Raw genomic sequence first — 10,630 nt, forward strand, 5'->3', positions numbered from 1 at the left:
ATTATGGGATGGATCCCTGGATACGGCAGTCTCTAGATGGTCCATCCTTTCATCACAGCTCCAAACTTTGTCTCTGTAACTCCTTCCATGGGTGTTTTGTTCCTAATTCTAAGAAGGGGCACAGTGTCCACACTTTGGTCTTCATTCTTCTTGAGTTTCCTGCGTTTAGCAAATTGTATCTTATATCTTGGGTATCCTAAGTTTTGGGCTAATATCCACTTATCAGTGAATACATATTGTGTGAGTTCCTTTGTGATTGTGTTACCTCACTCAAGATGATGCCCTCCAGGTCCATCCATTTGGCTAGGAATTTCATAAATTCATTCTTTTTAATAGCTGAGTAGTACTCCATTGTGTAAATGTACCATAATTTCTGTATCCATTCCTCTGTTGAGGGACATCTGGGTTCTTTCCAGCTTCTGGCTATTATAAATAGGGCTGCTATGAACATAGTGGGGCATGTGTCCTTTTTACCGGTTGGGACATCTTCTGGATCTATGCCCAGGAGAGGTATTGCTGGATCCTCCGGTAGTACTATGTCCAATTTTCTGAGGAACCGCCAGACTGATTTCCAGAGTGGTTGTACAAGCTTGCAATCCCACCAACAATGGAGGAGTGTTCCTCTTTCTCCACATCCTCGCCAGCATCTGCTGTCACCTGAATTTTTGATCTTAGCCATTCTGACTGGTGTGAGGTGGAATCTCAGGGTTGTTTTGATTTGCATTTCCCTGATGATTAAGGATGTTGAACATTTTTTCAGGTGCTTCTCTGCCATTCGGTATTCCTCAGATGAGAATTCTTTGTTCAGTTCTGAGCCACATTTTTTAATGGGTTTATTTGACTTTCTGGAGTCCACCTTCTTGAGTTCTTTATATATATTGGATATTAGTCCCTTATCTGATTTAGGATAGGTAAAGATCCTTTCCTAATCTGTTGGTGGTTTTTTTGTCTTATTGATGGTGTCTTTTGCCTTGCAGAAGCTTTGCAGTTTCATGAGGTCCCACTTGTCAATTCTCGATCTTACAGCACAAGCCATTGCTGTTCTATTCAAGAATTTTCCCCTGTGCCCATATCTTCGAGACTTTTCCCCACTTTCTCCTCTATAAGTTTCAGTGTCTCTGGTTTTATGTGAAGTTCCTTGATCCACTTAGACTTGACCTTAGTACAAGGAGATAGGAATGGATCGATTCGCATTCTTCTACATGTTAACAACCAGTTGTGCCAGCACCATTTGTTGAAAATGCTGTCTTTCTTCCACTGGATGTTTTTAGCTCCCTTGTCGAAGATCAAGTGACCGTAGGTGTGTGGGTTCATTTCTGGGTCTTCAATTCTATTCCATTGGTCTATTTGTCTGTCACTATACCAGTACCACGCAGTTTTTATCACAATTGCTCTGTAGTAAAGCTTTAGGTCCGGCATGGTGATTCCACCAGAGGTTCTTTTATCCTTGAGAAGAGTTTTTGCTATCCTAGGTTTTTTGTTATTCCAGATGAATTTGCAGATTGCACTTTCTAATTCACAACCCCATTTCTTTGCAATGAAAACTCCCTTGTACTTGGCAATAGAAGAAGTCACTACAGGGGCAACATCATACTGTAAAGTTTATGTCCCTTCTTCAAAAGCTAAAATCTTACATTCTCTCTATCTCCAAAACAACCAGACAGAATAAGCATCTGTGAACAAAGGCCAAGAGGGACATTGAATTGCTGCTTCCTGGTCACATTAGCTCTTACTTCTCCAGTATCTACATTTTTAAGTTCTCAGTTCCAGGCCTGAGTCTGTTGGGGGTTGGAATATGATCCTGTATTCATAAGATACCTAAGACTCAATTGGATGGATAAGGGATGAAAGGCCTCGGGTCCAGTGAAACCTCTATTTTAATGGATTCATAATTTCAGAAGGGGCTCCTTTTGGCATTGACATCAGTGCCTTCTGCCTTCTTGATCTGTGTGTGCTGAGTGCATGGTAAAATGCCACCTATCCTCAGAGGTGTAAGAGTGTAGAAATCATGCAAAGGCTTTCCACATTGATTGTGTTGTCTTTGGCTACCACCTTTGGTTATGGAATATCACTACAACAAGGCCCAAAGGTGTCTGGGGAGATGGTTGGGCAGTCAAAAGTCTACTCTGTTTCTCTGGCAGTCATAAGAAGAGCCTTTATGGAGAACTCGAGAACATGGCTAATGAAAAAGAAATAGTTATACTTTGGCTAGCTGATGATATCTGAGCCTAGAAAGCTATGGGACAGGCATTCCAATAAAATAGTATTGGGATGAATTCCTCCCTGTATTGGGTACAATAGGCCCAAAGTAAGAAGGAGGCCCAGCCACCTTTCCCTGAACTCTTCTGAGAGATTTGTAGTGTTTCCGTTAAGGAACTCTTCTTTACTTCCATGAGACCAGAACTCTGAGGTCTGCATGCACCATGAAGGTTCCCATTTATTCCTAAATCATTCACTGTTTACTGACAGCTTTTGGCTATGAATGCTCTGCTATAGTTTGACACAATTCAAAGGGTGTGGTATAATTGTTGGTCAAGTACCTTGAAGAGTTTTTCAGCTACTCTTTTAGAAGTTTCAGACTAGTGGATAAACTCATAAGTTTCAGGAAAAAAAAATATAGACTCTTACTCTCCCCCATTAGGACACACATCAGTGAAGTCAGTTTCCCACAATTGACCACTGTTTGGCCCCTCATATGTTCCCACTTCTAGCAGAAGTATCTGTCTTTACATGTATTTTACTATTAAGCTGACATATTGCTTGGAGGAATTGAGCCATGCTGTTAAGTCCAGTTTTACCATACCTTGTTATGAGCAACTTAGAAAGTAGTGTGTATTCCAGTCAGGTAGTCTGGTGAAGGTTTGTTTCCAGAAACTTGCCAGTATTTCCTGGCAGAGTGTTCCTTCCCTCTGGTGTCCACCACCAAACTTTGGTTTCAGCTATGCTTTAGATATTTTTACATCCCTTATTTCCCCTTGTTTATACTATGGATACTCAGGCTACAGTGGGTCACAGTATGTCACCTGAATGTCAGTAGATTCCACTGTTTTTTGTTTATTTGTTTTTTGATTGGTTTGTTTCTAGACAGGATTTCTCTGTATTGCCTGGCTGTCCTGGAACTCACTCTGTAGACCAGTCTGGCCTAGAACTTAGAAATCTGCCTGCATCTGCCCCCAATTGCTGGGATCAAAGGCATGTGCCACCATGCACAGCATACACTGATCTCAAACAATTTTTGGCATGCCAACTCAGTGACCTGATTACTTGTGACCTCAAGGGGGTCATTAAGTTGATGTGCTTTGCCTTGAAACCAAGAGTATCATGGAGGAATTCAAAGAGTTTCCAGGAGAGCCAAGAATTCCTCTTTGTTTTTAATGTTCTTTCTGCCAGCAATGATGAGCCCTCCTTCTCCATATATCATAGTATCCACATATTTATTAAGTAAAGCATATTGACATTCCTGGTAAGTGATGACTGGTGTTTTCTTTCACCATAGACTTGGTCTATATATCTTGAGGCCAAATAATTTCAGCTACAATATCTCCCGAAGCCCCTGGGTAACTGGTTCCATGTTTAATTGAGGTGTTCCCATCCATGTAGAACATTCCCTCAGAATCTTTCATGGGATGTGGTGGTGTACAATATGTCTAGACTGATCTGTTTCTTCATGTTTGTTTCCTCATACAATTATTGATGAGCTTCTGTGGGTCTTCATCTGTCAAGATGTTAGCAGACGTGATGACAGTGGGTTTTTCAAAGTAGACTCCAGGATAGTCAAAGAGTAGGACTTTGACCCTTGCTTTGAACAGCCAGAATTGTGGGGTTGCTTTGAGAAGAACGTCAACTGCATGGGGTGATGTAAATATAAGATGCTGACCCAGAGATTACTTCTCTGTTTCTTTCACTAGATAGTGGGACCCACCAAGCTCTAAGACAAGAGGACCAGCCTGAGGATAAAGGATTCAATATCTTGACAGGTCTATTAGAAACTTCTCACAGAATTAGTATATTACTTCAGGCTCACCCAAGGAGCTCTTGAGGGTCATTACTCTTCATTTGGTTCCCAGGCTCTGCTGTTCTCTGGGCAAGATAATAAGTTTACTCAGTACTAATAGGACCTTCTTTGAAGGAACAAGGATGTGGCATACAATTGGCTTGGGTAGTTCAGATACAACCTTTTTGCACATGATAACTTGATTGCTTAGTTCAGAGGATATTTGCTCTTTGGGCCATGCTCTACCGTAAGATGAACCTTGAATTCACCATCATTAAATCACAACATGAGAAGACAATGTTGGATATGGAAAAAATGACCCAGTCAATAAGTGATATGATAGAGAAGTTCAAGGAACTCATAGAAGATAACTATTCCTACAGGTGAATCCCTGACACAGGTAAGGAGCAGCACTAGGCAGGGAATGCTTGTGGCCTTCTAGGACTTTGAACAAAAATAAGGGCTTTAGTTCTATACTACCTGTTTCTTTTTTTTTTTTAATTATTTATTATATGTGTAAGTACATTGTAGCTGTCTTCAGACACTCCAGAAGAGGAGGTCAGATCACATTACGGATGGCTATGAGCCACCATGTCGTTCCTTGGAATTGAACTCAGGACCTCTGAGCCATCTCTCCAGCCCCACTATCTGTTCCTTAATAAGAGCCCTCCCTTGAGGCAAGGGTCTTGGATTTGTACCTCTTGGACTCAGTTTTCTTAAGTGTGAAGAGTGTCCAAGACACTCCAAACTTTATTCTTCCAAATTCAGGATCCTCTGCATAGAAACCATTTCCACCATGCTGGGAATATCAAGCAACCCTGAAACTTTAGGATTCTGACAGCAGATTCAAAGTTCTGGGATCCATGACAAAAATGGAAAGAATTTATACATGTTGGTCTTCTCTTCTCCCTCAGAGTGTTTTTGCCCTTTCCCTGCTGATTGTTTTCTGGTAACAAGACATATAAGCAACCATGAGGAACATTTCCTCTTCAGTAATGTACATGGAACACTATTGGTGTTATGGTTTTCCTAAGTCCTTTGAGACTTGTGGCATGCGGCTGATCTCTGGATTTGACCTACCTCGATTTGGTACTGATAGGTATAGTGTGAACTCTAGTCTGAGGCTGTCCTGGGATCAGGACTCTTGTAGGAATCCTAGTTCTAAAAGAGTGGCAGAGAAATGTAAGCTTGCTGGAAATGACCATTTTTTGTTTCTTTTTTTGTGGATCAGCTTCAGGCACTGTTACCTCCTGAGTGACTACAATTAATTGAAGGAAAAAGTAAGGATGGTGCTGAATGAGAACAGGAAGCTGCTGGTGGGGCCAGCTGAACAGGAAGCATCCTTTGGTGAAGAAAAAGGATCTGTGATGAGGCCAGCAAGAACATTTTTGTCACCAGTCCCAAGCAGCAGCAGGTAGGGTGATGTGTATCAGAGGCAGATTGCTGTCATGGCTCACCATAAACATAGAAAGTCCAATGGAACATTCCAGCAACTTACCAGACACTTGCCTATGCCTCCTCCAACTGTTTATTTATGGGATCATCTACCAGGCTTTTTGTGGAGGTAGCCTTTATCAAGAAACTGCATGTTTGACAAGCAAATTTTTCTCTTCTGCCAGAATCTGCAGTTCACTAGGGGAGATAAGTTGATTACACATCACCACTCTATATGACATTGAGTTTGAAGGGTGCTGTGTTGGAGCCCTTCTTTAGAATAGTAGAGTGCTTTGCAGGAAGATGTAAAGGCCTTCAAAATTTTGTGGGGAGCATGTGAGATTTCAGGTAGGAAGTAGTTTGCAGGGATGAGAGCTTAGTGGGATTGAGAAATAAGTGGATTTCATTGTTGCCTTTTGGCAGTTTTTGCCCCCCACCCCAACCCTTTCCCCTGTAGATCTTGATTCACACTCAGTGAGCCTGAGTAGCAGCATGTCAGTCCTATTTTCTTTGAGTGCTGTTGGAGTTTTCTTTCCTGGGCCTTGTGGTCTGGAGCTGGCTGGATGAGCAGGGATGTAGGAAAGGCTTCTCACAATCTCAGTTGGTGTGAGAGTTTTGAGGCTTCATGAAAAAAATTCTCTCTGTATGCTCCTCATTCTGTCCAAGAAGAATGTTGTCTAGATCTTTCTATTTCCCTAGTAAGAATACCAGAGTTGTGTTTCTCAGTTGAAACATCTGCTCTGCATAGTCTAAATTTTTTTTTCCACTAGCATGACAGATTCTTCATTGTTTTTGGTCTTTTATGATTTTAGGTGTGTGTGTGTGTGTGTGTGTGTGTGTGTGTATGTGTATGTGTGTTTATGGATGCTTATGCAAATCTGTACCTTTGTGGGTATTCTGTAAGGCCAGTTAAGGACATCTGATTTTGTGTATTCATTCTTTAACTTAGTTCTTTGGGCCTATGTCTCTCAATAAACCTGATACTTCCTGTTGTTCGATGTCCAGTAGAATTTTCATCTGTCCACTACCAGGTGGAGATCTGTCTCTTATTTATATCAGCAAATCATTAAACAATACTACTATTTTTAAAATTAGTATTACATTTCTTAATTTTTCCTCCTTAGAGTTATTGCCTGGAAGATTCTGGCTTGTCTTATTGGCTTAACCATGGGCATACATAGAAGCCTACAGTGCTCACTCTGCTGACATTGTTTTGCTAACTATATTTTGGGCATGGCTTTGTTTCAGGATACATTCTCACTCAGAGTTGTGCAGAGTGCTGCATTTCAGAAATGTCACAGCAGGTCATTTAACTAGATTTCTCCTGACTGATTTTGAGGATGATTTAATATCATATAATAAGTAATGTGTTGAAAAGTTCCTGAGTAATGATCAAAAGTCACAGTCTTCCTCGGATGCTCAAAAGGACTCAGTGTAGGTTTAGTGAGAGGGCCTTGATGAGTCAAAATGGGGCTTACTGGAGGCTATACATAGAAATCTCTTACTTGGCAATTTAGTGCTGTGTTGTCCAGGATATCTGTGTAGAGCTTGTAATTTCCCTTTAGGACCAGCAAGTATTTGCATAGAAAAAGTTCCTGAAGAGGAGACAAGTACAGGTCAGGGCTGCAAAGCCCCCTTGAGTCTAAGAGCCTTATACACATCATAGGTCCAACTATGTGCTCATGCAACAGAAAATATGCTAGATAAGAGCAAGAATTTCATTGATGTTTTTGTGTTTGTGTCAGTCTTTGTGTGGTATGTGGTGTGTGTGTTGGTGTGTGTGTGTGTGTGTGTGTGTGTGTGTATGTTTGTGTACCAGCTGTGACTCAGTGTGTTTATTCTATGTTGTGTGTTTGCGTAAGGCAAAATGCCTTTGCAAGTGTTTGTGGTATGGATGCTTGAATATACAACTGTGTGTGTGTGTGTGTGTGTGTGTGTGTGTGTATGTTTGTGTGTGTGTTCCTGTAGACATGTAACCATGTCTGTCTCTAGAGGCCAAGCATGATGAGTAAAGCCCCTGTCATTACAGACTGCACTCATGAAAAATCAAATACAGCAGTCCAATTCGTGTGCAACTCTACCTAGATTCCAAGACAAAAAAAAAAGGACACAAAATCTAAAGTCAGACTCTCAACTGGCTAGGGGCAATACTACTGATCCTCATTGAAATCCTTTGGAGAAAATCAATGGAATATGGTACATAGTGTTGAGGAGGAAGTTGGTGTATAAAATCCATGTGTTATGTCCCTTTTCTGCTTTGGAAGAATTAAAAAGACCGACTGGAATATCAGGTGGCTCACTGTGTATTCTCAGCATTCCAGATTCTTCTCCTTATTGCTTGCTACCATTGCCTTTCCAGCTACCTCTACTCAGTAAAACATTGCTTATGATATGGCTTGGATTCTAATCATTGAGAGATTGAGTTGCATGTAGCTGTACATGCATCCAGCAGAATTCCCACAGCTGTGGTGCAAAACAGAGCTGTTTCAGGAGCCCCTTGAGGGTCATGATAATCTAAAAACTCACAATATGTTATCTGTGTGGGATTCTGCAATTGCTGTTATACAAAATCATTTTCTCAGTGTTAAAATCAGCCTCAATGGGTGTTGGGAGAAATGAGGACGTTCAGACAGGTCTGGTAGTATAAAATCAGGTGTTTGAGAAGCGAGGTTCAGAAAGTAGAAAAGAAGTCCCCTTTGACCCACTGATTCCAGAACAAGGAGTAGATATCCAGAGAGTCTCTAGGGCACATGAGGTCTGTACTGGTCCTCAGAGTAGTCCAGAAGAAGATGATATCCTGATGTCCATCAGCTAAAGAGTGAAACTGTACTATGTGATGCAGCCCTTTCATGAACTACTGCTCAGTGTTAGATAATCCATGCAAGTATTTGACCTTCAACTAGTTAGCCTCATTTTACTCAAAATATCCTTGACACAGTCACATTATTGGGAGAAAATTGTTCCATTGATTCCTATTTATAATGACGTCCTATTTTTCTGGGATCATACCTTTGGACACCAAGTCAGTCAAGCAATGACAAAGGGAGCCTCTAATGGAGGGAACTGTTTACTTTGGGACAAAACTGAAACAGTGAAGGAGAGGCTAGTCCATCACCAACACGTGATCCTTTGCTGGCAGAGAAGCCTACTCTACACAGCTTTTGGAACTTGCTAAGACAGATTGGATACTATGCCAAGAACCCTGATTCTGAGTCTGTGTTTATGAGGGGAAAGCTTATCACTGACTGAGCTGTCTATATGCTTTGCTCATTATGTACCTATCCCATTCAAGATTTGTTTTTATGACTCCAAAATATCCTGGGAGATTTTTATAATAGCATTAGCTAGGAAAATCAACAGGTTACTGAGGTATACTGTGCTTGGGTTGTGTGAATACAAATAAATTGCATATTTGACAGAGTGCTCTACCACAGTCTCAGATGTACATGTGTGTTGTTATGTTCCTTCATGACCATCACTTTTAAAATTCAGTTCCTAGCCTTGGGAATATTTTCAGTTAGCACATTCTTTCTGATTTTAGGACACATGCAGTGCCTGTGGATTTCATGTTATAGGTTTTCTCTGGTTATTTCCAGATACAAGGGTTGATGAGTGGTACCCTGTCAGGGTCCTGCACTAGAGAAATAATCGTAACCTTCACTTCAATTCTAGGCAGGTTCCCCATAAGGCATCCACATGGTTTTCTAGGTTGTTCACATCTCACTTGAACTCAGTATCAGACATTGCTACATTGTTATTATTCAATATATTATACCTGGACTATTGGAGAAATATAGTGTTTTTCTTTTAAACTCCTGTACAATGTGTAGTTCTCAGCTCAGTTTCTAGCAGTTTTTAAAAGCTGAGAAATAATTCCAAGCCCAGGTGCTCTATGACACTTGGGGATGCAGGGAATGACCTTAGACAATGATAGGTCATAATAGATTATCCAGCTGAATAGATCTAGTGTGGGATGGAGAGCTGAATTGACAAATCCTAATCAGGCCTTTGTTCCTTCCTTCCCTAGGTGTGAAATACTCCAGCAGAAACTGGAACATGGAACAGACCAGGACAAGGTCTCCTTTGAAGATAACTTCTATAGGGGGATATCTGCATGTGCAAAGCAAATATTTCATCTCATCCCCAGTAATCATGGCTATCATCTGCGGCATTTTCTTCTTTTACTTTTGTTTCTTTGCAATGAATAACCCTTAATTTCATCTGTGCTCTGGCTCAGCAAGAGTGAGCATGTAGAGGGATTCAGACATGTGCTGAGACACATCAAGAGCTGCTGGGAAAACAGGAAGATTCTGAGAGTGTAAATTTTTCTTGTCCTGATAGGTCATCAAGGAAAATTACAAAATCTATCTACAAGATCGTAAAGACTTTGAGCCAAAGTCTATAACATGTTTTCTACTTAGTCTTGGGTGTCCTTGTTCTTCAAACCCATACTCCAAAAAAGGAGACCTACTTAAATTTCTCTTGTAAAGATTGTTACCAGAAGTAACTTATTTTCTACTGTGTTTCCAAGGACAGCCATGGGCTGTAAGTCTGTGCTGCAAAATAACAGCCAAAGAAGGCTCTTTAGCACAATTGTTGTTTTTAGATTTTGGTTTGAGCTTTGATTACTTTTGTTATTTTGTTTCTCTTTTGTTTCATTTAAAGTTTATTTTTTGTTTGTTTCTTTGCTGTTGTTTTATTTTGTAATTGATTTACTTTTTTGATAAGGCTATACACTGTACATATTGACTGCCCACTTTTAGTTACTATTGAGTAAATTGGATGTTTTCTTATGAATAAAACAGTGATCTCTAACTCTTCATTCTTAAGAAACTTTTTTTTTTTTTTTTTTTTTTTTTTTGGTTTTTCGAGACAGGGTTTCTCTGTATAGCCCTGGCTGTCCTGGAACTCACTTTGTAGACCAGGCTGGCCTCGAACTCAGAAATCCGCCTGCCTCTGCCTCCCGAGTGCTGGGATTAAAGACGTGCGCCCCCACGCCCAGCTAAGAAACTTCTTTATTCAGCTGTGGTATCACCCTATTGAAATCCCACACCTATCAGACACAGGTGGTTCTAAGTAAGGGGCTTGGGTTCCATAATGACTTCCCAGCCAGACTGAGCTACAAAAGTAATAGTTTGTACATTCAGTTGTCTAGTGTGTCCAACTCTGTGGATTCCAACTTGAAGGTGGAAAAATTACCCA

The 10,630-nt window shown here is 40.7% G+C and overlaps 1 long non-coding RNA gene across 1 annotated transcript in view; it reads left to right on the forward strand.

Moving 5' to 3' along the window:
- The window catches only part of LOC147001718 (uncharacterized), a 31,699-nt gene extending 21,474 nt beyond the window's left edge, over positions 1-10,225 (forward strand). The window contains exons 2-3 of the long non-coding RNA XR_015044728.1: positions 5,226-5,408; positions 9,456-10,225. This is a non-coding gene — a long non-coding RNA (uncharacterized LOC147001718). The remainder of the gene's footprint in view (positions 1-5,225; positions 5,409-9,455) is intronic.
- The last annotated feature ends 405 nt before the right edge of the window (positions 10,226-10,630 follow it).

The sequence above is a fragment of the Mus caroli genome, unplaced genomic scaffold (genome assembly GCF_978045245.1).
Source record: "Mus caroli unplaced genomic scaffold, Mus_caroli_1 scaffold_12, whole genome shotgun sequence".
Classification (NCBI taxonomy): Eukaryota; Metazoa; Chordata; class Mammalia; order Rodentia; family Muridae; genus Mus; species Mus caroli.